This window comes from Monodelphis domestica, chromosome 6 (assembly GCF_027887165.1).
Source record: "Monodelphis domestica isolate mMonDom1 chromosome 6, mMonDom1.pri, whole genome shotgun sequence".
In the NCBI taxonomy this organism is placed as follows: Eukaryota; Metazoa; Chordata; class Mammalia; order Didelphimorphia; family Didelphidae; genus Monodelphis; species Monodelphis domestica.
In genome coordinates this window covers 186,121,749-186,147,860 of record NC_077232.1, presented here as the reverse complement: position 1 = coordinate 186,147,860, position 26,112 = coordinate 186,121,749, and the positions used below count along the sequence as shown (strand labels likewise).

General features: G+C 37.8%; 1 protein-coding gene across 1 annotated transcript in view; it reads right to left on the bottom strand.

Moving 5' to 3' along the window:
- The window catches only part of FHIP1A (FHF complex subunit HOOK interacting protein 1A), a 339,337-nt gene that overhangs the window by 240,825 nt on the left and 72,400 nt on the right, over positions 1 to 26,112 (bottom strand). The window contains 1 exon segment of the mRNA XM_056802760.1: positions 11,177 to 11,321. The gene's annotated coding sequence lies outside the window, so the exon portion shown is untranslated.

The window sequence follows — 26,112 nt, the reverse complement described above, 5'->3', positions numbered from 1 at the left end:
TCACAGAAAACTAAAGGCTAAAAATGACCAAAATAATTTTGTTCAAAAACTACCAGAAGCAAAAAGATAAATATGGTTTTAATTGTATTTTTGATACCTACTACTAACTTACACTGATTTCTTTAAAAGTGGCTATAATAATCCTGTCAGTTTTTTAGGGGTGGGTGGGTGGAACACTAATTCAACTCTCCTTTCATTAGATTACAATTTATGACACTTTTTCTTAGGCTTTGAAACAATTCTGTGACCATGCAATTTTTTTTCCTTTCTTATAAACAAAGATAATTTCCCATGATGCTATTACCAGTTCTCTGTGATAACTTATTAGAAAATAAAGTAATTAAATAAATTCACATGGAAGAAAAAAAAAAAAATAATCTGGCTTGTTGAAGGTACTCTTGCAGGCTTATCACTCATAATTCCCTCTCTTGCCTTCCACATCTCTCCTGTTCCCCCAAGGTGCCATGCCTCTTTTCCAGCTCACCTCCTTCTCTGGAGTCCAGCCCCTTTCTCACCTCCGCTTCTTAATATCTCTGGTTCCTTCCAAAGCTCATTTCAGGTACCATCCCAGACTGACACCCTTCCCTGATCCCCTCAGTTATTAGTTCCCCAGAATAGGGATTTTTTTTTCCTTGTTGGCTTTCAATAACTGGCAACTGGTAGATACTTGCATATATCAGAGCTCTTGACAAATGTGGCAGGATTAGAGTGGATTGCTGATTTTCCTGAAACTAATATTATTTCTACTTCTGGCTATGAAATTTCTGATCAGGCGCTGTGCACAATGAAATAAGGTCTCTTCTTTGCATCTGTTACAGACAGCTGTACTGATCGTGAGGCGGCACATATACCCTACTAATCTTTTGGCTTCTGAATATCTGATTGATAAAAACACACGTCAGACTCCATTCTTAACACCCCACATAGCACACTAACACTCAAAGGGAAACTGGAAGGATGACAAGACAATGGAGGAGTTATCCCTGAATCAGGCAATCTCTACACATTTAATCTTCTGTATTTAACACTGATCACTCAGAGAATAGAGTACCAAATAAGAGATTCTTCAGGGACAAGATGACCTGGGATCAAGCTCTGTCCAGGACATATACTGGCTGGCTGTCTCGAGGTAAATTCCTTAACTTCTTAGTGTCCCAGACTGTAAGTTGCTATTTGTTGGTGCTGTTGAGTCATTTCAGTTGTGTCTGATTCTCTGTGACCTGTTTTGGATTTTTCTTGGCAGAGATACTTGAGTAGTTTTCCATTTCCTTCTCCAGCTCATTTTACATGTGAAGAAATTAAGGAAAATAGGGTGAAGTGACTTGTCCTTGGTCATACAATTAGTATCTAAAGCCAAATTTGAACCCAGGTCTTCTTGTTGACTCCACATTGGATGCTCTATCCACTATGCCACCTACATGCAAGGCAGGTTCTAATCTGTTCTGGTAAAGGGAGCCTCCTTTATGGGAGCCAACAGGCAAGTTAGTACAATGGCTAAAGTCTGAACATAAAATTAGGAAGACCCAGATTCAATTATTGCCATATATATTTACACTGGGCAAGCAACTTGGGTTCTCTTAGACTTAGTTTCTTATCTATAAAATAGGGACACTGTAATGGAAGGTCTCCAGGGACCAAGGATTCCTGTTTGGAATGAAAAGCTGAGGTAGGATGCAGAGCTAGGACATGGATAACTTGTCTACTGCCTGAGAATGCGGATGCTTCTTGCCAGAAAACCTTTATCCCTTGAAAAGTTCTCATTTGTTCTTTCTGCCTATTCTCACTAGTCCTTGCAAGGGGACAGGAAGGGCAGGCACCTTTGATTTCATGCATTTAGAGCCTTTCCGGACAACATAGCTATTTCCATATTTATGAAAAGTCAAATGTACAAAGGAGTTTTAATACTTGGCCATCTGTAAATAAGTGAATGCGTGCCTGGGCGCAGGGTGTCTGGCAAGTGACTGGGGCTCACAACACATTGATGCTGCCAGAGCCACACTTCTGATCTTTTTGTGAACCTCAAGCAGGTGAGTTGTTTCTACACTGATGGGCATCCTGACTGCTGGAGGGAAGGCTCTCTTCTCAAGGAGTCACAAAAAGAACCCAAGATGAAGCTAATGATATGGTTCCAGAATCTTCATCTTGGATTTGGGATAGAACTTTACCAAGTTGCTTTCAGATTTTAAAAATCTGAAAAGACACGAGCTAAAAAAAAATTGTAAAAAAAATGAGGGTTCTTTGATTGGCTTCTGAGGCCCCTTCCAGCTCCGTCGATCCTATGAGTTTCATACAAGAATGTTATCACCATCAAATTGTTTACCATCTCCTAGAGGTGGAAAGGAAGGAAGGAGGGAGACAATTTGGATCTTATAACTTTGGAAAACATATGTAGGAAGTCGTAATTACATGTGACTGGGAAAATAAAATTTCTTTGATTAAAAAGAACATCATTCAAACCAACAGATCAGCTTTAAGCACAGGTCAAAGTGTTCTTAGTTCTTTTTATGTTCTGGACCCCTTTGGCAATCTAGTAAAGTCCATGGACACCTTCTTAGGATAACACTTTAAAGTGGATAAAATAACAGAATACAAAGGAAACCAGTTAATTATATTGAAATCCAAAGATCAAAATATTTTTTAAAACAAATTCATGGGCTTCCCATTTAGAACCCTTAGGTTAGGCTGCATCAATTTACCTAGTATCTATCTTATGCCAGGCACTGTGTTGAGCACTTAATAAATAATATCTCATTTGATCCTCACATCATCCCTGGGAGGTAGGTACTATTATTATCCCCAATTTTCAGATGATGAAACTGAGGCAAATTGCAATTAAGTGACTTGTTCAGGGTCACACAGCTATTAAGTATCTAAGGTCAAGTTTTCACTCAGATCTTCTTGACTCCAGACCCCACACTCTGTCTATGGCATCACTTAGCATCATGGAGAAAGGGTGGCCTCAGAATCAAGATGTGGCTCTAAGATCCACCTCTGGGATATACTAGTGGTGAGCCTCTCAGCAGCTCAGGCAACTCTCTTAAGCCTATAAGGTACAGGAAAGTCAGTCAATTACCTAACATTTATGAAGTGTTTACTATGTGCCTTGCACTGTGCTAAATACCGAGATTCCTGAAGAAAAACAAAAACTGAGCCCTTGTCTCTAAGGAATTTACATCCCAATGGAGGAGACAATATTTTTAAAAGTGTAGATAATGTGTATGTGTGTGTATATATAGAGAGATACACATATATAAATATGTGTTGTAAATATTTACATATAGGTATATATTTGTATTTCTATGTTATAAATATGTATAAATATATTAGCATATATTTATGTATAAATGTATTTGTATTTAAATTTAAATATTTAAATATTTGTACTTAAATAAAAATTAAAATCTATGTATTACAATATATATTTTTATGTAGAGACACAGAGAGATAGATACACACATATACAAATACACACACATATATGTGTGTATATATGATCAATGCTACCAATCTGTGTCAGTAGAGGGGATATTCCACAGTGGAAATTCCCCAAACCTCCTGGATCTCAGCTGACCAAATCATGTTTTTAGAGCTTGCGGCTCAAGCCTCCTCCTTATTTTTTTTTAACCTGGAGCAAAAGCCTAAGGAGCATCAGTCACTTACCCACAGTTATAGAGGCAGTAAGGAACACTGCTAGAACTCAATCAGGTCCTCTGACTTCAAATCTAGCATGTTCTCAACTGTCCTACACTGCCTCCAACAGGTCTGAATTTAAAAAAAAAATCACCTTTCCCTGATCCCCCTAAAATCAAATCCAGTTGTGATCCTTTGTAATTTGATATCTTTTATTTCATTTTTATTCTCCTACTCCCTCCCAAGGTAAGCACTAAATTATCAGAAATAAAAAAGGAAACCTCTCTCAATGAAGACAAAAATGGAAGACTAATTGGAGATTGTGAGCTCGCCGGGGTCTCGATGCTCTGAAGATGCTTCTCCTTTGATGAAAGCAACAGGACTGAGAGTTCAGTATCAAAGGCTGAAATCTCAAGCAGGGTCCTAACAGCAGAGGGTCTAAATAGCCAGTGTAGCCCTAATTGCCAACAAGTTGCTTCTGAAAACCCAGGAAAAGTCTCAGCCTCCAAAGGTCCCCTTGATGGTGGTGGTGGTGGGGTTATCATTCTTACATCTCTGAAATTCAGTCTCATAAAGACAACCACGCATGTCTCCAATGAGGGACAAAGCTGCCTGAGAAAGGTCCAGGCGGACATCCTTCCAAATTAACAATCTTTGGAGGGGAGAGAAGGAGGTGACCTAAGAATGACTCAATCCTAGGCTGCATTCATCTATAAAGTTCTTTTTTATTCTCTTTCCTTTCCTGGCTAACCTCATTCTGTGCTTTGGAAAGAAGGATGAGGTATTCTTTGAAACATCACCTAATTTTTCCATTTGTCTTAAAAGCATGGCGCCCTATGGATGCCACAGACTAATGCCTTGTATCTTGCCAGCTGAATTCTAGAATATAGACTATTATTGCTTCCTGAGAACCCCCAACAACTTAATTCTTTTATCATTTTGTAAAAAACTTTACTTTTTTGAGTGCAGTCAGTGGATGGAGAGCCAGGTCTAGAGACAGGGGGTCCTGGGTTCAAATATGATCTTGGATACTTCCTAGCTGTGTGATCCTGGGCAAGTCACTTAACCCCCATTGCATAGTCCTTACCACTCTTCTGCCTTGGAACCAATACACGGTATTGATTCTAAGATGGAAGGTAAGGATCTAAAAAAAAACTACATTGTTTCCATCCCAGCTCCACTCCAGTGTGATACTGGAGAATAAGCACTAGACTTGAATTCTATGGACTTGGTTGAAAGCCAGTCTCAGTCACTTCGTAGCTGAGTAATTCTGGGTACCTTTTTAATCCCAAAGCCATCATCTATTATATAGAGTTCGCAGCACTGAAAGTGATTTATGAGATTTAAACAGTTGTTACCTGAGATAAACAGTTTGTACAGACAGGTTTTTGTACCACTTAATCTACATCTAATCTCCACTACTAATCTCACTTAGTAAACTCAAAAGTTTTTGATGAATGTCTTAATTTTTCTTCCTCAGGCTGACACTGGGGCAAACAAATATACAATTCTTTTGTTCCTTCAGTGCAGAGGGAGACTCACTTCTTAGATTAATATTATCACAAGCACCTGATATTTGGGTAAGAATAAGGGTTTATTGATTATATCAGGTTTATTAGTTGGGCTAGTACCGTAACCCATAAAGTGATGTGGATCCTCTCCATGGCTTTCTCAGGACCAGGGACTACCTGAGCTGGGTCAAGCAGCTTAATAAATAGATTTTTAGGAGCCCATTATTTAGTCTCTCTCTTGAATATCCCAAGACATCTTTAATTGGGAATAACGAATTAAGAGTTGGTCCATCAACCTATCCTCCTATTCCCACAGGTAGAGAGGTCAAGTATTCAGGAAAAGAATCTTTCTCCCCTTCATTTAATAACCAAATTTTGTTTTAAAAAAAGAAGCCATTGCTTGGTGTTTCCAGTGATAAAGTAAATGCAAAAAGCAGCAGAATAGATGCTATCTCTGACCCAGATCATAAAACAGAAATACACAGTAACTCTTCCTAATATATAGAAATTAATACAGTATATGAAAAATAACCTCCCACTAATGGTCTACTTTTCAGGGTGAGAAGAGCTCATCCATCTCCATCAGCACTCTCCCCAGTTATAGCTTTTAAGATATGAACACTTAAATTTAGTTTCTGATTAGAAAAAGAAAGAGTAATAAAATAATAATTTTTTTTAAAAAAACATTAAAGCTTCCCCCATAGTTAGGTCAAGAGTCTGGGGATGGGAACATCCAACCTTGTTCTATATGTTCAAAACTAGGAGGTCCTCATTGAAGATGCTCTACCTTTTAAGGAAGTCACTTAATTTCTCTGGACCTCACCGTTTCCTCATGTGATTGGAAGTAGTGACCTCTAAGGTCCTTTTCAACTCTATATCTATGATCTTATAAACTCTATTATTAATTTTCCCTTCTGTCAGTCTCTGGGAACTCCTTAGCTCCCTACTCATTTTGAACATGCTCTTGTTGCAAGTTGATGAATGAAAGGACATGAGATGACTACTCCAAGACAAAAAGAAACAAAATTATTGTGGTGAGAAAGAAAGGGGGAGAAAAAGTTATAAATATCAAATGTAGATCAAAACGTTCCATTTCTTCTAGAAGAAAGATATATGAAATTTTAAGTGAGCTAAGCTGGCCTCTGCCAACTTTTCCAACCTTACTCCCATGGTGAGTCCAACACAAATCCTTTATTCTAATCAGAACAGTATTCACTATTCCCTTCAACACAAATGCTTTCCATATTTCAAGATTCAAACAAATCCTTCTCCACAGAGATTTCTGGGACCATCCCAGTCCACAATGGCACCTCCTCTCCTCCCAAGTACCATAGCCATTATTTTGTTTACCACTCAGTTGGCATATTTTCATATTTTACCTAATATTGACATCTCATTCCCTTTTTTCTTATATACACGAACTAGCCCTGAGACAAGTCACTCATAAAAATCTGTCAACCTATGGCCATTCATTTTTAAAAATATTTATGGAGCATCTATCTCAGGCAAGACCTACTACAAGAAGCCTTCCCCAACTCCTCTTTATTCAGGTCTTTCTCTCCATTAATTATTTCCCTTTTATGCAATATTGAGTTTGCTTTATATATATTTGTTAGATTAGAAGTTCCTAGAGGGCAGGAACTGTCTTTTGCCTCTTTTTGCATCCCCAGGAGCTAGCACACTGCTTGCCCCATAACAGGTGCTTAATAATAGTTTGCCAAATTGAAGACATTACACTAGTTACCTGAGTGGGGTGGGGGTAAAAAGGTGAATGTTGCTGCCCTCTTTCAGTAACTTGCCTAGTCTGAGGATAAAGCATATGAAAAGATAGCAACAATAGAAGATAGAATATGAAGGTTACAGGAGAGATGAGTGCTATATTAAAGGCCAGAGAAAGGAGCAATAACTATCTCATTAGCATATTTAGTGAAATGAAGATGATGGAGGGGCTTACCTTGCCCTCTCCTTTTGTTCAGTTGTTTGGGTCACGTGGGACATTTTGTGGCTCCATTTGGATTTTTCTTAGCAGAAATACTGGGAAGGATTTTCTTCTCTAGCTCATTTTACATTTAAGGACAAACAGGATTAAGTGACTTGCCCAGGGCCACACAGCTAGTAAGTATCTGAGACCAGTCTTCTTGAGTCCAGGTCCAACATTCCATCCACTACGTCACCTAGTTGCTTTCTCCTTTGCACACCAGAGGTTCATAGATCTAAAGCTGGAAGCTGCCCCAGAGGTCATTTAATCCAAACCCCATATTTTACAGATGAGGAAACTGAGATATAGAATAATTAAGTGGTGTGCCCAATATCACCAAGGTAGTATGTGGCAATCCTAGGTTGAGTTTTCTTTTATTTGCAATGCCAAGCCAAAACACCATTAATGCAATCCTTGCCCCATGATGTTAATTCACTATCATGAAGTCCAAGGGAAAAAAAAAACTCTATAATTAATAGCCTCAACTCTTTTTAGAATTACTCTTTATTGCTTTTATTTTTCTACTGCTTTTCAAAGCCATATGTAGTATAATAACCAGGAGTCAGAAAACTCAATTATCCTTCTAGTTATGCCAATAACTTGCTGTTTGACTTCATATAAGTCATGACTTTCCTATACCTAATTCTTCCCATGGGTAAATAAAAAGAAAAAAAAAAGAAAAGAAAAGACTATAAGATGACTGGACCAGATAATCCCTAACGTGTCCTCCAGTTCTAATATTCCATGATTCTGAAGCAGTTTTTGAAGAATGTGATTGAATTGACTCTCATTACTATGTGAAAGAATGTTTTAAATCACTGATAAAAAGTAAAATGCAAAATGAAATAAGTCTGAGATTTCACTTCTAATTCTGAGTAGCAAAGATAACAAAAGACAAAAGTGATAAAAAAAAGTTGGAGGGTTGGTAAGAAGATGGGCACATTAATGTAGATAGAACTGTGAATTATTATTCTAAACAGTGATTATATTTTTTAAAGATACTGAATTGTACATACTCCTTTGATTCTGTAATACTGCTACTAGTTCGAAAGGCAGAAGGAAATATTTATAGCAGAACTTTTTTGCAATACCAAAGAACTAGAAGGAAAGTGGGTTGATTAGGGAATGACTAAACAAATTGTAGCCTGTAATTATAATAGGCTACAACAATAATAACAATAATAATTATTATAGCTAATATTTATATAGCATCTATCATGGGCAGCTGGGCAGTACAATGGATAGAGTGTGACACCTGAGGTCAGAGAAACTAATCTTCCTGAATTCAAATCTGGCCTCAGATACTGAATTGTTGTGTGGCCCTGGACAAGTCACTTAACACTTTTGCCTCAGTTTCTTCATTTGTAAAATGTATTGGAGAAGGACATGGCTCACCACTCCAGTATCTTTGCCAAGAAACCCCAAATAGGGTCATGAAGAGTCAGTTACAAATGAAATGACTCAAGAACAACAATAGCAGCAGCAGGCACCTATTATGAACTAGGCACTATACTAAACACTTTACAAATATCATCTCATTTCATCCACACAACTCTGCAAGCTATTAATCCATTTCAAATATGAGGAAATTGAAGGAAAGAAATTATGTGATTTTCCCAGGATCGTACTGCTAGGAAGCACAGGAGAAGAGTTTTGAATTCAGGTCTTCCGGACTCCAAGCTGGTACTCTATCCACTGTGACTAACTGCCTCCAAAAGAAATAACAGATGTAAAGGATTCTGAGAAACTCAGGAAGATCTCTATGAACTGATACAGAATAAAGTAAGAAAAACTAGGAGACTAACATAAACAATTTATACAATAATGTAAAAGAAAATGATGCTAAATGATTTCAACACTTTGATCGATGCAATAAGCCATCATGTCTTCAGAGGACTGATGATAAAGCATCGCTCTTAGAGTGGTGATAGCTGATTATGACAGTAATGTAAAAAAGAAAAGAGCATCAATAAATCATTTTAAAGGGGCAAAAACATTTTTGCATCCTAATAAGAGATAGAGCTAAGAAATAAATCCACTGGGTCATATAGCCTCAACTTTTAAAATAAGTCATCACATCCTACAAAGCAGTTTTTCCCTTTAGTACTGAACAAGCAATGCTGCCTAGATCCTCACAGATAAAAGCTTAATTTATTTATAGTATGAAAAGTGTTTAAAATTTCTTATGTGCACAAATCTGACATTTTCTAAAATTAATTTTTAAAAGCCTGAAGTAGAATACTAAGCTAATGAAAGTCACTTCCCTTCATATAAACACCACTGCTCCTTATGATCTATCTTTCATTTGAGGATTACAAAGCACATTGTCATGAATTCCAGTGCCAGTGGGATGAATCAAAGCTGTTTTTGTCTATTTACTGCCAAATTCTACACAGTACAGTTAAAATGGCCTGCCCAGTGTTTCATAAATGAATTCATGGAAACAAACAATAACTCTGTACCTCCTATGTACTGAAGATATTGTAAGATAAGAGAAAAGAGATTTTACATGGACCTGAGATCATCTCTTGAAGAGACCTACTGAAGGAAGAGCTGAGGAAGGGAAAGAAAAAACTGAGAGTTCTAAGGAAGGAACAGAGGCTTAGAGATCCAACTGGAAGCTCACTTCTGGCTTTATAAGATATGTTGTGTATTTCCTTTTGCAACTATTGTTGTATACCTAGGTTTAGCACTATTATTGATTAGTTTCTGCATTGTTTTCAAATCTGGGGTATTTTGATTTCTAAGCTCACAATGGTCATAGCATTTTGGTTTGTAAGTATTGTAGTAACTTTTCCCCCTGTAATTATTTCTATTTTGACTGTAATTGTTATTGTAATGTGATCTCTTGTTATTTCCTTGCTCATATTGTGACTTCAGGGGACAGAATCTGACTATATAACCAATTTTGTTGCATAAAAAACATTTCCTTGCAGTCTCTTGACCCTCTTTCTGGTATTGAGGTCTTGTTTGAGAGAAAGTTCTTACTGTTGCCAAATTTTTAACTTCTTCTATCCCTTTTTGTTTTAATTACTCCTTAGCCTCCTCTAATTTTTGCTTGAGATCCCTGATCTGGTCATCCTTCTCCTTCTGCTATTCTGAATTTGTTTCATGCAAGTAAGTTGCAGAATCTCTCAGTTCTTGCAATGAGAGAGATTCAAATGTGGAGCAGAAACCCTTAAAGAATATTCTAAGTGTGTTATTGCATCCCCTTAAAAATTGCCACTTTACATGTGGTATTGATTGTTCACTGTCTTGGGGTATCCTAAAATGGACTCCGTATTCTCCAGGAGCCTGTCTAAATAGATGGAATATCATTCTTTTCTTTTTAAATTTTGAGTCCAGATTACCAATTTATTAAGTCTTGAAACACTCATTCCCAGTCTAACCTAATTACATGCAATTTTCCTGAAACTCTGATCCTTTGTGAATTCATCAGCAAACACAATGATTTATATATTCATTGAAAGTGAAATTAAAGTAATACCTCTATAAGAGGCACAATCCAAATGGAATCTGGGAAATAAATACTTAATGAAAATGTATATGGAAACAAAAGGAGGGCACATGAATTGAGGAATGGCTGAACAAACTTTGGATGTAATAGAATACCACTGTGCAATTAGAAATGACGAATAGGAATTCAGAGAAACATGGAAAGACTTGTATGATCTGATGCAGAGTAAAGGTGGCAAAACAAGAATAACATATACAAGAAATACAAAAAATTAGAGAAATCTATACTAAAAGAAAGCCAAATTCTGAGTAGCCAAAGGCAGATTTTGAACCCCTAAGTACAGATGATAAAAATATACCTCCCTTTCACACTAGGGGTAGAGGGACTACAAATGCAGAATACTGTACACCTTTTTAGTCAAGGTCTCTAAAGCAGTTGGTATTGCTTAATTTTCACCTTTTTTATAGTGTGGAAAGGGTGGCATATCTGGAAATAGCTGGGATATACAAACAAAAGATTCAATAAAATTTATTTAAAACAATAACTGCCCATCCCTGAGCCCAAATCCAAATGAAGGTTAAATTTTTAAAAATTTCTTACCTGTAATTGTTTTCTCTCATAAGAGCAGCCAATCTGTTCCTGGGTTTTATATGTCTGCTTCACTCTATCACACAGATCACCTCAAGAGATTTCTGGATCATCAGTCTGAACTACTTGGAAATTCCCTGGAGAGGACTTCCAAAGACTGTAGACAAGAAAAAGAAATAGCCCTTAAGTATTAACACTGATGAGTTGCAATCCGTGTCTTCCTCTTTTCCTTTCCCATTCACCACCATATATTTAACACTGAATAGGAGGCACTCTGGACTGATAGCTGTCCTTGTTACAAAAGGATAAATTATAAAGAGTGATTGGTCTTTAATTTAGGACTCTGGGTACCAGCCAAAGAAGGAGATTCCTGGCTAGGGAACAGCAAGAAGGCAATGATTCTCCCATCACATTAGGAGTGTAATAAGTAATTATGCACTTCTCAAAGGCAAAAAAAAATCCTTCATTATAATTGAGAAAAGAAATCCTAGAGCTACATAGACACATAGACCCACCAGACTGTTAATTTAATAGCAATGCTGATAGCACAAAAAAAAAAAACGACATGGAATAACATAGCAGTGAACCAAAGCCCTTTGCAGATCTCTTCTGAAAACTTGTAATTCTGCCTGGAATGTAACATGGGATAATTAATGTCCCATTAGACTTGACCCATCTAGATTCTGAAACCTACAATGTACCAATATGTGTGGAAAAGTCTCTCTCCATTCCCTTTTTCCAGGCTCTATTCTTTCTAACTGTAATAATGACATCCTGAAATATCATATCAGAGGGAGAAAATAAATTCCATTTGATATGGTCCTACCACAACTTTAAGAAAGTATATTGAGAAAAGAAGAATTCAACCTAGTAGAAATGACTCCCCAAAAGAGAAGACTAAGGATGTAAGGATGTCTAGAGAGCTGAAGTTAATTGTGGAAATGTTAAAGAAATCATTCCCAAACATCAATAAAACTAAATCAAACAGGTAAAGAGATATCAAAAAAGTAAAAATAGGAGCATGTATATAGCCAATATTTACATAGCTCCACATTTTAATATTTTGTAGGTAGTCAGATCTAGGGACCAGACATCATTTTTTGGTTTGGAAAAATATCTCCCAGACACTTTGATAAAACCTTAGTAGTTTTTACCTTGGCCAATTTTAAAAGAAGGCAAAAATCTCGTAGGGGAGATATAAAGACATGGGGAAACAGTTAACTGGAGATTTAATAACTCTAATAACAACAAAAGAAAAACAAGAAAGCAAAGGAAGAGAATGAGGAACAATTTAAGTAAGACCAAAACAGAAAATCAATTGTGATGCCTGATTATCTAACAGGGAAGTGGTCCACCAGACAGTGAGGAAAGAGAGGTGGCGGGGGAGGGAGGTAGTGACAGAGACAGAGAGACAGAGACAGAAGGAAGAGGGAAGGAAGGAGGAAGACAGAAAGCAGATTTAGAGTCAGGGAAATTGGGTTCAAATTCCAACTCTGATATTTAATACTTTTATGATCTTGGGCACATGGCTTTATTCCTCTGGCCTCAGTTTTCTTAACTCTAAAATAGCAAGGTTGGACTAGATAACTTCTAAAGACCATTCCAGCTCTAAATCTCTAATCCGATGATCTTTATAAGTAAAAGAAGTACAGTATGATTTCTGTAGAGCCTAAAAGTTTCCAAGGCCCAGTGATTTCATTTAAATGTGTGTATAGTAACATGACAATTTAGGAAATGAATTTGGAAAGTCCCTTAGAAATATCCATCATCATAATAACAAAATTACAACTAGTATGTGTCCATCTTTAGGGTCTATAAAGCACTTTTCAAATATTTTCTCATTTGATCCTCACAAAAATCTAAGTATAAATAGATGCTTTATTCTTCTTCCATTTTACAGAAAAGGAAATTGAGGCAAGCAGCAGTTACATGTAAAACCAGATTTTATTTGTTTTGAACTATAGAAGATAGCAAAGGATGAAGGGTTTGCATACTTTTCTTCTTACATATGTGTGTGTGAGTGAACTGGAAACAGTACCTCAGATGGGAAGAGAAAGGAACACAAGATGCATTGGGAGAAAACCATGAAAAGCAATTCAAGTAAATTAGATGTCTTTATGTCGATGACTCAGATTGGATGTCATCAACATAAAGACATCTAATTTAGATTCATTAGGCACCTACTATGTGCTTAGCCTCATAACGTCATGCTCAGATCGGCAATGTAGGACCACAGATTTCTGGGCATTAAGTTTTATCAGTAACAGAATCCTCCTTTTTCCTTTAACCTAACTTACTTCAACGGTGTTAGCTTCATGCACCAGAAAAAGCAATATTCAGCTCCCCAGCCTGCCTCGTAAGAATTACAAATTGCTTCTGCAAGCTTTTCGGGTGATTTCAAGTCTTCCTTCGTTTTGCTGCTCGTGAATTATGAAAGGTCATCCCTAATTCATGAGAAATATTTTGCCCATCACCCTGCCCATTACCATATATCCTCATCATATCCTCTGTTTATAGGCACTCCCGCCCATTCACAGACACCTTTACTTGGGTAATAAGGCATCGGTGTATATTAGTAAACCTTGTAGCCATATACCCATGGTACCATCATGATATTATCCCCAGCAGCAACACTTCCTGACTTCAAAGGAAGCAGATTCCTTTGACAGTAATGCATAGAATGACATCAAATGCAAGGTTAAAAGGAATTCATGAAAACTGAAAGAGCTACCTTTGGATGCATTGAGTCTTAATCATCCTCTTGGGTTATCATGTCATTTAAAAAAATATCTCCCCCTGCTAAAACGCCAAAACAGAGCCTTTAACAATCCATTTACACTAAAATCTCATCTCTTCCCGCCTTCCATTTCTGTCCTCTCCTTCCCTCCCACTCCAGGCAAATGCTTTCTTTTTAATAAAACATTTTAGTTCCATCTAGTAAAAATTTGGCTTTTAGTGCTCAGCAGTGGCCCTGTCACATTCCCAACATCAATGGAGAAATTCAAATTCAGAGCTAAGCTGATGCATTCATTTCCAGATGGCTCATTCCAGATTTCCTCAAGTGAAACCAGCAAAAGCCCCGAGTTCAGAAATCTGCTAATTGGCAATGCCAGAGTTGCAGGGTGGGGGGAATAGCGTAGAACTAGGAAAACTACATTCTGTCAAAGAATAAGGATTTTTAATAGTTGCATCAACAAATTTTCCTCCTCTTATGGTGAGACAGAGAGAGCATAAAGGGTACTATATTTAATTCACGGGGCTATTTTCAGATCTATGTTACATCAAACCAGCTTGGGTTTTAGTCTATTTGTAAATAATCCTGTATTGGTAGAGAAAGGGCATAACTGATGTTTCCTTGGATAGTTATCAAACACAGAACCGAGTAGAAATTATTTACACCCACCTGCATTTTCAAAGTTGAGAAAACTAGACCAAAAAAAGTACAATAACTTGTGTCTGCCCACCTCCAGAGAACAGAAATAAGCAAGACATAGTATTACATATGTAAACTTTTTTGTCAAATAATGCCATTTCTAGAGTGGGAAAGGGATGGAAGGAGAGAGGGAAGGAGGGAGAGTGTTGCCTGGGTATTTTAATGTAACAAATAAATAAATTTGAAATTAAAAAAATTCAACACAGTATAGGTTAGGGGAAAGAGGGCTAGATTTGAAATTAGGGATGGAAACGGGAGGATAGAGGGTTAGGTCTAGTTCTGAATCCTGGTTCTCCCACTTAATGAGCTCTGTGATATTCAACATGTCATCCTTCCATAAAGAGAGGAGATCAGGCTGAAATAGCTCTGGGGTCCCTTCCAATTCCAAATCTGGCAATATCCTATTGAGTGTCCACTATGCACATGCTACTGTGCTAGACACTAAGGAGATAAATATATAAGATAATAGACTCCTACCCAGAAGGTTACATAGAAGTCTGGCAGGATATCAATCACAGTTTAAACACCCCAAAATTTTTATTATTCCATATCTTACATTTGAATAGCACCCTCAGAATTGCTTTACCTACATTATTGTGTTTGGCCATCACAATACTTCGAAGGGAGGTATTACTATTACACCCATTTCATAAAGACATTACAGCTACTAAGTGTCAAATCCTAGGCAGGATCTGAACTTGAGTCTTTCTGATTCCAAATGCAGGGCTCTATCCACTACACCATACTAAATTAAGGTTTCAGCTAACACATTTTAAGCAGCTGTTCTTATAGTTTGCTCCCTGGAATTTGTCCATACAAGAGCTCAAAAACTCTGAGTCATTTAGAGTTTGACAAATGGGTTAAATGGGTCAGTCAACTAAAAAACAGCAATCCTCCCTTCCCATTCTGCATTCAGTTCTTACAGTCACAGGAGACATTATATTGATCACTTGAATAACTCTAAATTCTTCGGGTGAAACAAAATGTGGGGGACACGGGCCCTTGAAACAAGAACATCAGCAGCTCATCTCATTCAGTAGAAATGAATGGAAACCAGAGTCACTAGCCACACATACCTGCAGGGTTCACATGAGCATCACTTTTTAATAAAGCGATGATTTAGTGTTTACCCAAATAAGCTTCAGCAGGTAGACAGGCAGCAATAAAGGAATCCATGCCCAAATAGCTCAACTCTGAAGCTCCAGTAAGGTACTCCTCAGGGCAGAGATAACCCAAAAAATACTGGAGCAAAGACTGATCTGGCTAGAGAGGTCAGAGGCATATTATGCTGGAGATTCCACAGAAAAATGACTAAGACCCTTCAGCTAGGAAAGGCTAGCTACTTATCAAGATTTCCTTCCCTTAGGTGAAACCACACAGGTTCAGCATAGCACTGTGGAAAGATTATCACAGAAGCATGCCTTTTGCCAATAGGTAGAAAGAGAGTGTACTAGGGATACAGAATAAGGCATATATTGGAATTTTTAAATTCAATTTTATTTTCAGTTCCAAATATCCTCCCCACTTTCTCTTCTCTCCCCTTTGAGAAGGTAAGAGGAAAAAAAACCCATTAAAAATCTGTATAGTGTAGTCACGTGAAACAAAATTCTGCATTAACTATGATTTTTTAAAGGCAAGAAAAAAGAGAAGAAAATGTTTCAATCTGTATTTTGAGTCCTCTCTGAGTTCTCTGTCCGGAGGTAGATTACTCATGAGTCCTTTGGAACTGTGATTGATCACTATGTTCATCAGAGTTTCAAAGCCTTTCAAAGTTGGTTATTATATATTATTATTATAATGCAAACAAAATAATATACATCATTTTTTATTCAATAAATGGTTCTGGTTCTGCTCACTTCACTATGCATCAATTCTTATAAGTCTTCCCAGGTTTTTTGGAAACAATTCCCTTTGATCATTTCTTACAGCACAATAGTATTCCTTTACAATCATATAACATAATTTGTTCAACCATTCCCCGACTGATGGGAATCTTCTCGATTTCCAATTCTTTGATGAACTACTTATTTGTTATAAGGGAGAAGTCTTGTAACATTGGATTGGAGAATGGTGTGATTAGAGACAGTAGAAAGTGACAAAAACTCCCTAACTAGTCTCCCTACATTTAAGCTTTCCCTTTCTCCAATCCATCTTCCAGATAGCTGCCATTTTGTATTCCTAAAGTACAAGTCAGACCATGTCACTCCTTTGTTTCAGAAGATTCAGTGTTTCCCCATTGTCTTTAGGATAAAATATAAACTGCTTTGCTTAGTATTTAAAGCCTCCCACAGTCTGCCTCTGGCCTGATTGCATATTATGTACAATGCATGGGCATCTTACTCCACCCAACTGCCCTATTTCCTATTTCTCAAAATGCTATCTTGGGACTTTTGCATGAACTGGTCCTTAGGTCTGATAGGCTCTCTATCCTCACCTCCGTCTCTTGGAAATCCAAACCTCCTTCAGGGTTCAAAAGAAATACCACCTCCTGCTGCAGTACCTAGTACGCACACACATACATACATATCTATTCTTGATGATTGATTTTTTTTAACCAAAGGATTTGATTCTTCAGTATGTCAAATTTACAATGTAAGAAACTCCCTTTAACAACATAGATTATAAACTGTGGTTTAGTAGGTAAATTCTAAACCATTGTCTGAGGCGAAGAGAATTTACCTGCTTGCATATGGTCATACAGCTAGTAATGCATCTTTTTTCTGACTCACTAGAAGGAATTTCCTGGAGTTAAGCAGGTCCTCCAATGGCAGACAGCAATTCTGTTGCTCCAGTTTGATGGAGCTCATCACAGCTCATGCTTCACGAGCACAATCTTCAAGAACACAAGGTCACACTGACAGAAACACACACACATATACATCATGCACACACACACACACACACACACACACACACACACAAATCATGCACAGACATAGCCAACATGGAAATTTGTCTTGCTTAGGGTTTTGTTTTTATTTCATTTTCAATTGAGGGAGGATGGGTGAAGGGGGTATAGAATGGGATGAAGGTAAGGAAGATTTTTGCTGATTGAAAAAATGTTTGTTTTTTAGCTTTTGTTTCCCGTAGATTGATTTCAAATTAATTTAACAAAAATTTTACCCAGGACTGTCTGATTTAAATACTTAAAGGAAAATGTTGGAAATTTGTCATAGGAGTAACATTAAGTGTTCTATTTAGATTAAGATTTGCATTAGATATACTTCACTTTCCTGACCTAATTTAATTGGTTGAATCAGTTTGTTCCCATCATTTTAATATACTCGAATATATTCTCCATTAATTTTAAGATTGTATACTTAAAATCTTTGAAAATTACTAACTGTGTTCAGTTATAATGTGCCAAATATTTTAAAATTTTTAGGTTTAAATAATAAAAATAAATCAAATGCAATTCCAGAATAAAGAAACAAACCAACAAGCAAACTAGTCACTTCCACCATATCCTGAGTCATCCAAAAGAGACTTTTAATAAAGGCATTAAGGTTTGCCTGTTGTTGTTCATCCTTCGCTTTTTTTTAAACTCTTACCATCAGTCTCAGAATCAATACTGTGCATTGGTTTCAAGGCAGAAGAGTGGTATGAAGATGGGATTAACTCTCCCCTGCCTACTTTTGAATTCATCAACAAAAGCTTGAACACCCCTATTTAGCACTAAGTGGGGGAGCTCCCAAGCCACTTAGAGAGCTCCACCCTTTCAACTCAATCAATAAGAAACCTGTGAAACCTTTATGAAGAGTTTAACTCATAGGACAAGAGGTGGAACCTTCAAACACTTCCTCTTCCCCCCTCCTTCCCCCCCCCCCCCCCCGGCAGTGCTAAGCAAAGTTAAAGACTGCAATTGGTCCTCTGGAGGAAGGGACATGATAAAAACACTATAAAAGTCCTGAACTTCCTTTCCAAAGGGACTTTCTCCTTTGGACTTGGCTTTGGAGAAGCTCCAACTTGGGACCTCGGCTTGAATTCTGACTTTTGGCCTGCTTCTGGTAAGGCTGCTCTTGGATCTTCCCCTTTGGACTACAACATGGGTGAGTGAAAAGGATGGCTCCTTTCCTGGCTTCTGGAGAGATTAGTTTCAGGAGAAACCTCCCCATTTTGGGAGAGGTCACGTGGTTATTCACCACAAGGTACTCCAGAGAAATGGCCCTCCAACTGAGGGTCCTCTGGTAGAGGGTTAATTAGCCCAACCTGATTTGAGCCAGGCACTGGAGAAACATTTAGGGTGATAAGCTAGACTGTTTCCTCTACCCTCTTTCATATTTTCTCTACTCTTTCTGTCTATTTTATAAATAAAGCTACTAAATAAAAAGTCATTTTGACTTGATTTACAATATTGGCTACCACATTCTCTTATATTTAGTCCAACCATAAATTTAATCCCTACAGTGGTAAGGGCTAGGCCATGGGGGTTAAGTAACTTCCCCAGGGTAACATAGCTCTGGAAGTATCTGAAGTCATATATGAGCCCAAGACCTCCCATCTCTAGATCTGGCTCTCAATAAACTGTGCCATCTGGCTGCCCCCTAAACCTCTACACTGTGCAATTGTCTGACATTACAAGGTATCATATTTGTGTCCAGCCCACATGAGATCCAATGAACCATGATTGGGCAATTCAAGCATGCCTAAATATTCTGAATATGAATTAAAAAGGTATGTATCACTTCCACAAAAGCTTACTCTAAAATTATAGTCTTCAGACCGTAAAATAGTATAATTAAGCAATAGAATGATTTTTGTTCTAAATGTTTCTATTGAGTTGGCTTCTATGTAAGCAAATAGTGTTAATCCTAACAGAAGGCATAGCATAGAGAATGGAATTCTGACCTATAAGTAGAAAGAGCAGTTCAAAAACTGCCTACCATGGTTACTAGAGTGACCATGCCAAGTCATTCAAACTCTCAAAGCCTTAGTTTCCTCATTCATAAAATGAGAATAGTACCTAACCTCCCAGAACTATTTTGTGATTTAAATTAAATAATGGATGGAATGCATGTTATAGATTTTAAGGAGTTTTATAAATATAAGTGATTGTTATTTCTACTATTGGAGAGCAATTTATTCAGCTTTTTCTGTTAGAAGGTTTCAATTTTCATGCTTATTTTGTGGTATGTATAAAAAACAAAATCAAAAACCTTGCCCAGTTGACACCTTCTTCAGGATCAAATAACAGTATCAAGAGACTCTCAAGAGACCAGCCAACTCCAAATGCATCAGCCCCACAGAGCCCAATTCAAGCTCTCCCCCTGGTGAAGCCCTCTGCACAATGGTAGTTTGTAAGCCAATCCTTTGGATAGGGTGGAGTGACTTTGACTCTCATCTGTCAAGATGGGAGAGAGATCAGTCTTCTATAAGGTCAAAAAAATTTAGGGATGAAACACAAAGTCAAGCCCAGAGGACAGAGGAAGGACTCATATCCCTATGAACATCTGAACGTCAGTTACTTATTCAGCTTTTGTCCACAGCAGTTGGAGTCTCCTTGAAAGACTTAAGAACACTGACCATTGCAATGACCTACCACAATTCATAACGCCTGAGGATGAAGGACACCTGCCCACTTCTAATGGATGGATTCCCAATGCTATATGAGACATGCATTTTGGGTCAGGCACTATGCTAAGTACAGTATGGGAAATTCTTTTGCTTAACTATCAGGTTTTTGTCTTTTTGTTAATTGAAGGTGATTGTGGGAGGGAGGGTCTAGTGCAGTGATGCCAAAGAAATTTTTTTGAAAAAAAGATGAAATTTAAAATATCTTTAAGTACACTGAAGATAATTGAGGAAAGTTTGCAGTTTTGAAACTAATATGTTGAATTTGTGATTTTTTTTCAAAGCAAGCTATATATAATAATAAGCTGGTAGGATAGTGGCCCCCTAGGATCCTCTGAAACCACCTTAGTGACTGATGACTCCCTGGAAATCTGGAAAGACTTATATGAAGTAAGCACAACTAGGAGAATGTTGCACTAACTACAACAATCGACTGTGAACACCAACTATTATCAGCAATACAAGGATTGAAAACAACTCCTAGCAACTCGTAATGAAACAGGATAGCCACTGCCATAAATAGAAAAAATGGAGTCCAAACTTCACTTTACTTTCTCTGTGAATTTTTCTCTACTGTACACAATATATGCCTTGTTTCACAAGATGGCAAAAGGGAAATATGTATATGATAATATGTGTATAACTATATCATATTATCTGTCTTCTTAGGGAGAGGTGGAAAGGAGGGAGGGAACATGGAATGCAAATGTGAGAAAACAAATATTAAAAATTATATCAACAGGCAATCTGTAATTTAAATTTTTTTAATGAAACATTGTTTTTAAATAATTTTTTCCCACATTAATTCCCACATCCCTCCTCAATGCAGCAATTTCTATAATGTGTCAAACAGATGGTCAATTAACAAACTCTGTGCTACTATGTCAGGATTTGAGCTAGGAACTAGAAACAGAAAGATTAAAACAAAAACAAAACCCAGCCAGTATTTATTGCCCTCAAAAGGTTCCATTCAATATAGAGTGAGGGTGAAGAAAGACAAGAAACAAGATAACTAAATTTATACAAGCAAATACAAGGTAATGGGTGGGGGAGGACCAACAGCTGGAGGGGGATCATGAAGGACTTCCTGATGGTTGAGCCAGGTTTTGAAGGAAAATAGGGCTTCTAAGAAGCAGGAGTGGGTGAATTCTAGGCATAGAGGATAGACTGTGGAAAACCATGATGATCTGGGCTGTCCATTTTGCCTGGAACATTGATTGTGTGAAGGGAGCATCATATGATAAGCCTGAAAGAGTTAAGCTAGTGCAATACTGTGAAGGGCTTTATATACCAAACAGAGCAACTTGTATTTTATCCTAGGGACTCAACGTAAGGCAATGTTTGCTAAGCCAAAATTCCGGGCTGCAAGAAGGAAAACACATGGAGGGGATGTGGCAAGATTGGGACACTGGTGGAATTACTGACGGAGTTGTAAATTGATCCAACCATTCTGGAAAGCAATTGAGAATTATGCCCAAAGGGCTTTAAAAGAATGCTTGCCCTTTGACACAGCCATACCAGTTTGTAGCCCAAAGAAATAATAAGGAAAAAGACTTATACAAAAATATTTATAGACAGGCTTTTTGTGGCGGCAAAAAATTGGAAAATGAGGGGATGCTCTTTGATTGGGGAATGGCTGAACAAATTGTGGCATATGTTGGTGATGGAATACTATTGTGCTCAAAGAAATAATGAACTGGAGGAATTCCATGGGAACTGGAATAAGCTCCAGGAATTGATGTAGAGTGAAAGGAGCAGAACCAGGAGAACATTGTACACCGAGACTGATACACTGTGGTACAACCGAATGTAATGGACTTCTCTACCAGCAGCAATGCAATGATCCAGGTCAATCCAGAGGAACTTAAGAGAAAGAACGCTATCCACATCCAGAGAAAGAACGGTGGGAGTAGAAATGCAGAAGAACATATGATTGATTACATGGCTCGATGGGGATATGATTGGGATTTTGGCTTTAAAAAATCACTCTATTGCAAATAAAAATAACATGGAAATAGTTTTTGAACAATGATACATGTATAACCCAGTGGAATTGCTTGGCAGCTACAGGAAGGAGAAGGGAAGAGGGGGTAGAAAAAAATCATGAATCATGTAACCATGGGAAGATATTCTAAAAAAAAATTAACTAATTAATAAAAATTTTTAAATTTTTAAATAAAATTTTAAAAAGAAAAAGAAAGGAAACACAGCTTCCACCAATGAGGAAAGGGGGGAGGGTCCTGCTGGACCCCTCCTGTGGTCAGCCCATACCTAGACTGTTGGGAATTGGATTCTGGGCAATAAGAAAGACTTTGTTAAAAATGAACATGCCCAAAGAAGGGAAACCAGGATGTGATGGGTCTAAAGTTCATACCAAAAAAGGACCTGATGAAGGAATTGGATAGATTTATCCTGGACAAAGGAAGACTCAAAAGGAGTACAAAAGCTTCCTTGAAGTGTCTAAAGAGGTGTCATGTGGAAGAAGAAATCAATTTGTTTGCTTTGGCTCCAGAAAGCAGAAACAGGAACTATGGGTAAATATTACAAAAAGATAGATTTAGACTTGATGTGGGTCAGTCAACCAGTACTTGTTAGTCACTCCTTTGTGCCAGGCTCCAAACCAGGAAAAGTTTCATAATAAAAATGAAATGGAATCTCTCAAGAGGTATGGGGTTCCCCTTCAATTAAAGATCTTTAACCAAAAACTGGGGGGCCAATTTGCTATTGTGCTATACAATGTTGCTATACAAAGGGTGCTATACAAGTGTTAGCAATAATTACTATTGTTATTATTATTGTTTCAGATGTGGATTGAATTAAAGAACCTCAGAGGTCCCTTGAGAATTTAAAATTCTATGATACTCAATGTGTGGTCAACCAACTCTTGCCTGAAGACCCTCGTTTAGGGGAAAGTCCCTCTTTCAAAAAGCTATCTCATTCCACTTCTGAAAGATTCTAATTATTAGGCCATTTTTCCTTACATCTTTTCTCTTTCCATCTTCCACTCATTGTTCCTAATTCTTCTTTCTGGGGTCAAATCAACCCAGGATACAGAGTCTCTAAATACATGGAAGCAGCAAGGTAGAGTGGCAGGACCTGAGCTTAAATCCTGATTTTTGTCACTTTTGACCTATCTGTGTGAACTAAAACAACCCACTTTACCTGTCTTAGACTGGTTTTTGTTTTTCTTTATAATCTCAGCACTTAGCAGTGTGTGGTACATACCAGGGGCTCAGTAAGTGCTTGTTAAATTGATTTGATTGGTCCTTCACTTTCCAGTTCTATAAAATGAAGGGTTTGCCCATAGATTCCCCACATTGATCCTCCCAGCTCTGGTCCTATGTAGTTCTGCTGCCTTCCCACCAGCCTCCTCTTCTCCAGGCTCAACATTCCCAGATTCCTTCTACCTGTCTTCAGCTACTTCAGCACCCAGGCAACTTCACACCCTCCAGCTAGTCTGCATTCTTCCTAAAATGATGACCTACTAAAGTCTCTCTTATTGTAGTAGCCTTTAGAAGTAAATGTAAATAGGTAATATGAATTAAGACCAAGAATCTTTGTAATCAGGGTTGCAAAGTTGCTCAATGGAGAAAGAGCCAAGTCTGGAGATGGGAGGACCTGAGTTCAAACCTGTCCTCAGACATTCCTTAACTGTGTAACCCCAGGCAAGTCGCTTAACCCCCACTACCTAGCCCTTATCACTCTTCTGCCTTGGAACCAATACTTAGAATCCATTTGAAGACAGAAGGTAACAACTGGTTTTTTTAAGAGCTTTTGTGATCTATTTTGTAGATACAAATATCCCCTTTTGTAAAAATCCCTAGCTGGAGCCTCAAGGACTAGAACCCTTGGTATTCCTGGTCAGTACAATTCATTTCTGACTAAATCCTGAACACACTGCATTTGCCAAATAAAAGCAAATGAAATGGCTCTGCAGAAGTCCTCATGTGATTTGTGTGTTTTCCTTGATTGGGTGAGAAAGCAACCCTTGGCCTGCCTTAGACACTGACCCCCGGCTTGTATACCAACAGAATTACACTATCACAGATTATTTAAATGCAAGCCACAGACCGAGTTAATTTGTCACTTGAAGAAAGTGGTGCACTTTTATGATGAGCACTCATTTATGAGAAGCTCTTACCCCAGCTTTTCCCTTAACCTTTTCAATATATTTCACATTGGTCACTCTTGCCCAGCAAACTTTTATATGGCTCTATGATGTCAGTTACAAGGGCAATGGGTCTTCCCAGCCTTGAGACAATCTAATGAAAATGAGATGACCTGCTGCCAGCAATCGATGGCTTGTCCTTTCCCAAACCAATATGCTAAAACGCATGATCAGAGGGCCACTTTCCTACTACCAAAAGGAAGGAGAAGATGAAGGAGGGAGAGTCATATTTTTACTTGATTAAGAAATAAAACTTTGAGCTGAGAATAATTGTTTTTAATCCACAAATTTAGCAAGTTAAGCCCTATTAGAGATCAGGTTCTTCTTAATAAGAGCAGCCTCCATTAGTCATGATCCTGGTGGATTTCTCTAAGTACACAGACTTATCTAGTAGTTATAATCATTTGAGCCCAAATGAAATTACCAAACATTTTGCAATTCTAACAATCAAAGCTATCAAAAGGTAGAATGGCTGCCTCAAAGAGGTAGTGGGTTCCTCCCTAGCTGAGATCTCCAATCAGAGTCTGAATGACCACTAATTAAGTATATTAGAACAGAGATACTTCTTCAGGTCCCTCCAATGTGAAATTCTGTGAATCTGTAATATGGCTAGAAATAGGGTGGAACTAGGTTCTATATAATCTTAAAGAGCAGGGTAAAGAGTTTATATTTACCATAGAGGTAGTTGTTCTTTGTCCTTTGTTTTTGAAGAGGACCAGTGGCATAACAGAGTTCTGTCTTGACTTGTGCATGAATTAGATTTAAGGGAAACAAGAGTTGCAAAAAAGTCATCAGCCTCACTTTCTCCTCCAGAGTCATCAAAGTCCAATGTCAAGACAAAAGTCAGGATGACTGGACATGGCCTTGGCATCTTCGATGTCTCACCAAGTTTCTCTAAGCATTGCATAGCCCCTGCTTCAGTCACTTGCATGGCTATCTGAACCAATTGATCTCATCTGGTTGTTCCCCTGTCAGAAGTCTTCTGACTTGGTGTAGACATTCTCTTAATGCACTGACAAGTCTAATGCCAATCAGTTTCCCTCAACCTGATTTAGCCCATCAATGCACTAAAGATTTTTCAGGGAAAGGGAAACACCCTCAAGGTCAGACCTGTGCCTTGGGAACATCATTTTGGAAGTTTTGTGGAAAATAGGTAAGAGAGAGGCTACCAAGGAGAAAGACTAAAAGCAAAGAAGCCAGATGGGAAGTTTCTTCAACAGTCAGAAAAAAAGGCAATGGGGATAGAGATGGGGCATTTGAAATGGGGTGGTGATTAATGAAGCAAAGGTAAATATAAAATTTGCCAAGAGAAGGGATAAAAGAGACTCAAAAATGAAGAGGCAATGAGGAGAGCAAAAAGTCAAAGATATTCAACCTTCTTTTTGCTTCCATGCTTAAGGAAGTAACAAGTCACTTGGAAGTCAGTGCTAGAACACATCCCCAGGATCCTGGAAATTCTTCCAGATCAACTCAAAGAACATCTTGAGACTTCCATTCAAAAACTGTGACAAGCTAATGACTATCCCTAGAAAAGGAATACACAAAAAAGACTACAAGAAAAAAACAGACTGATAGTGTCATCTAAGTCCCAGTGACCAACCATCAATCTAAAGATGATAATTGTGAAGTAACAGTCTACACCTGGGGAAATACTCTATGTGGCCCTGGATCCTCTCTGGAAACAGAGATAAGAGTTTCACCAATTTCAGCTGGCTCAGTGGTATCCTGGCAAGTAAGAGAGAAACAGGCCACAGAAAACCATGCAAAGGTGGTCTG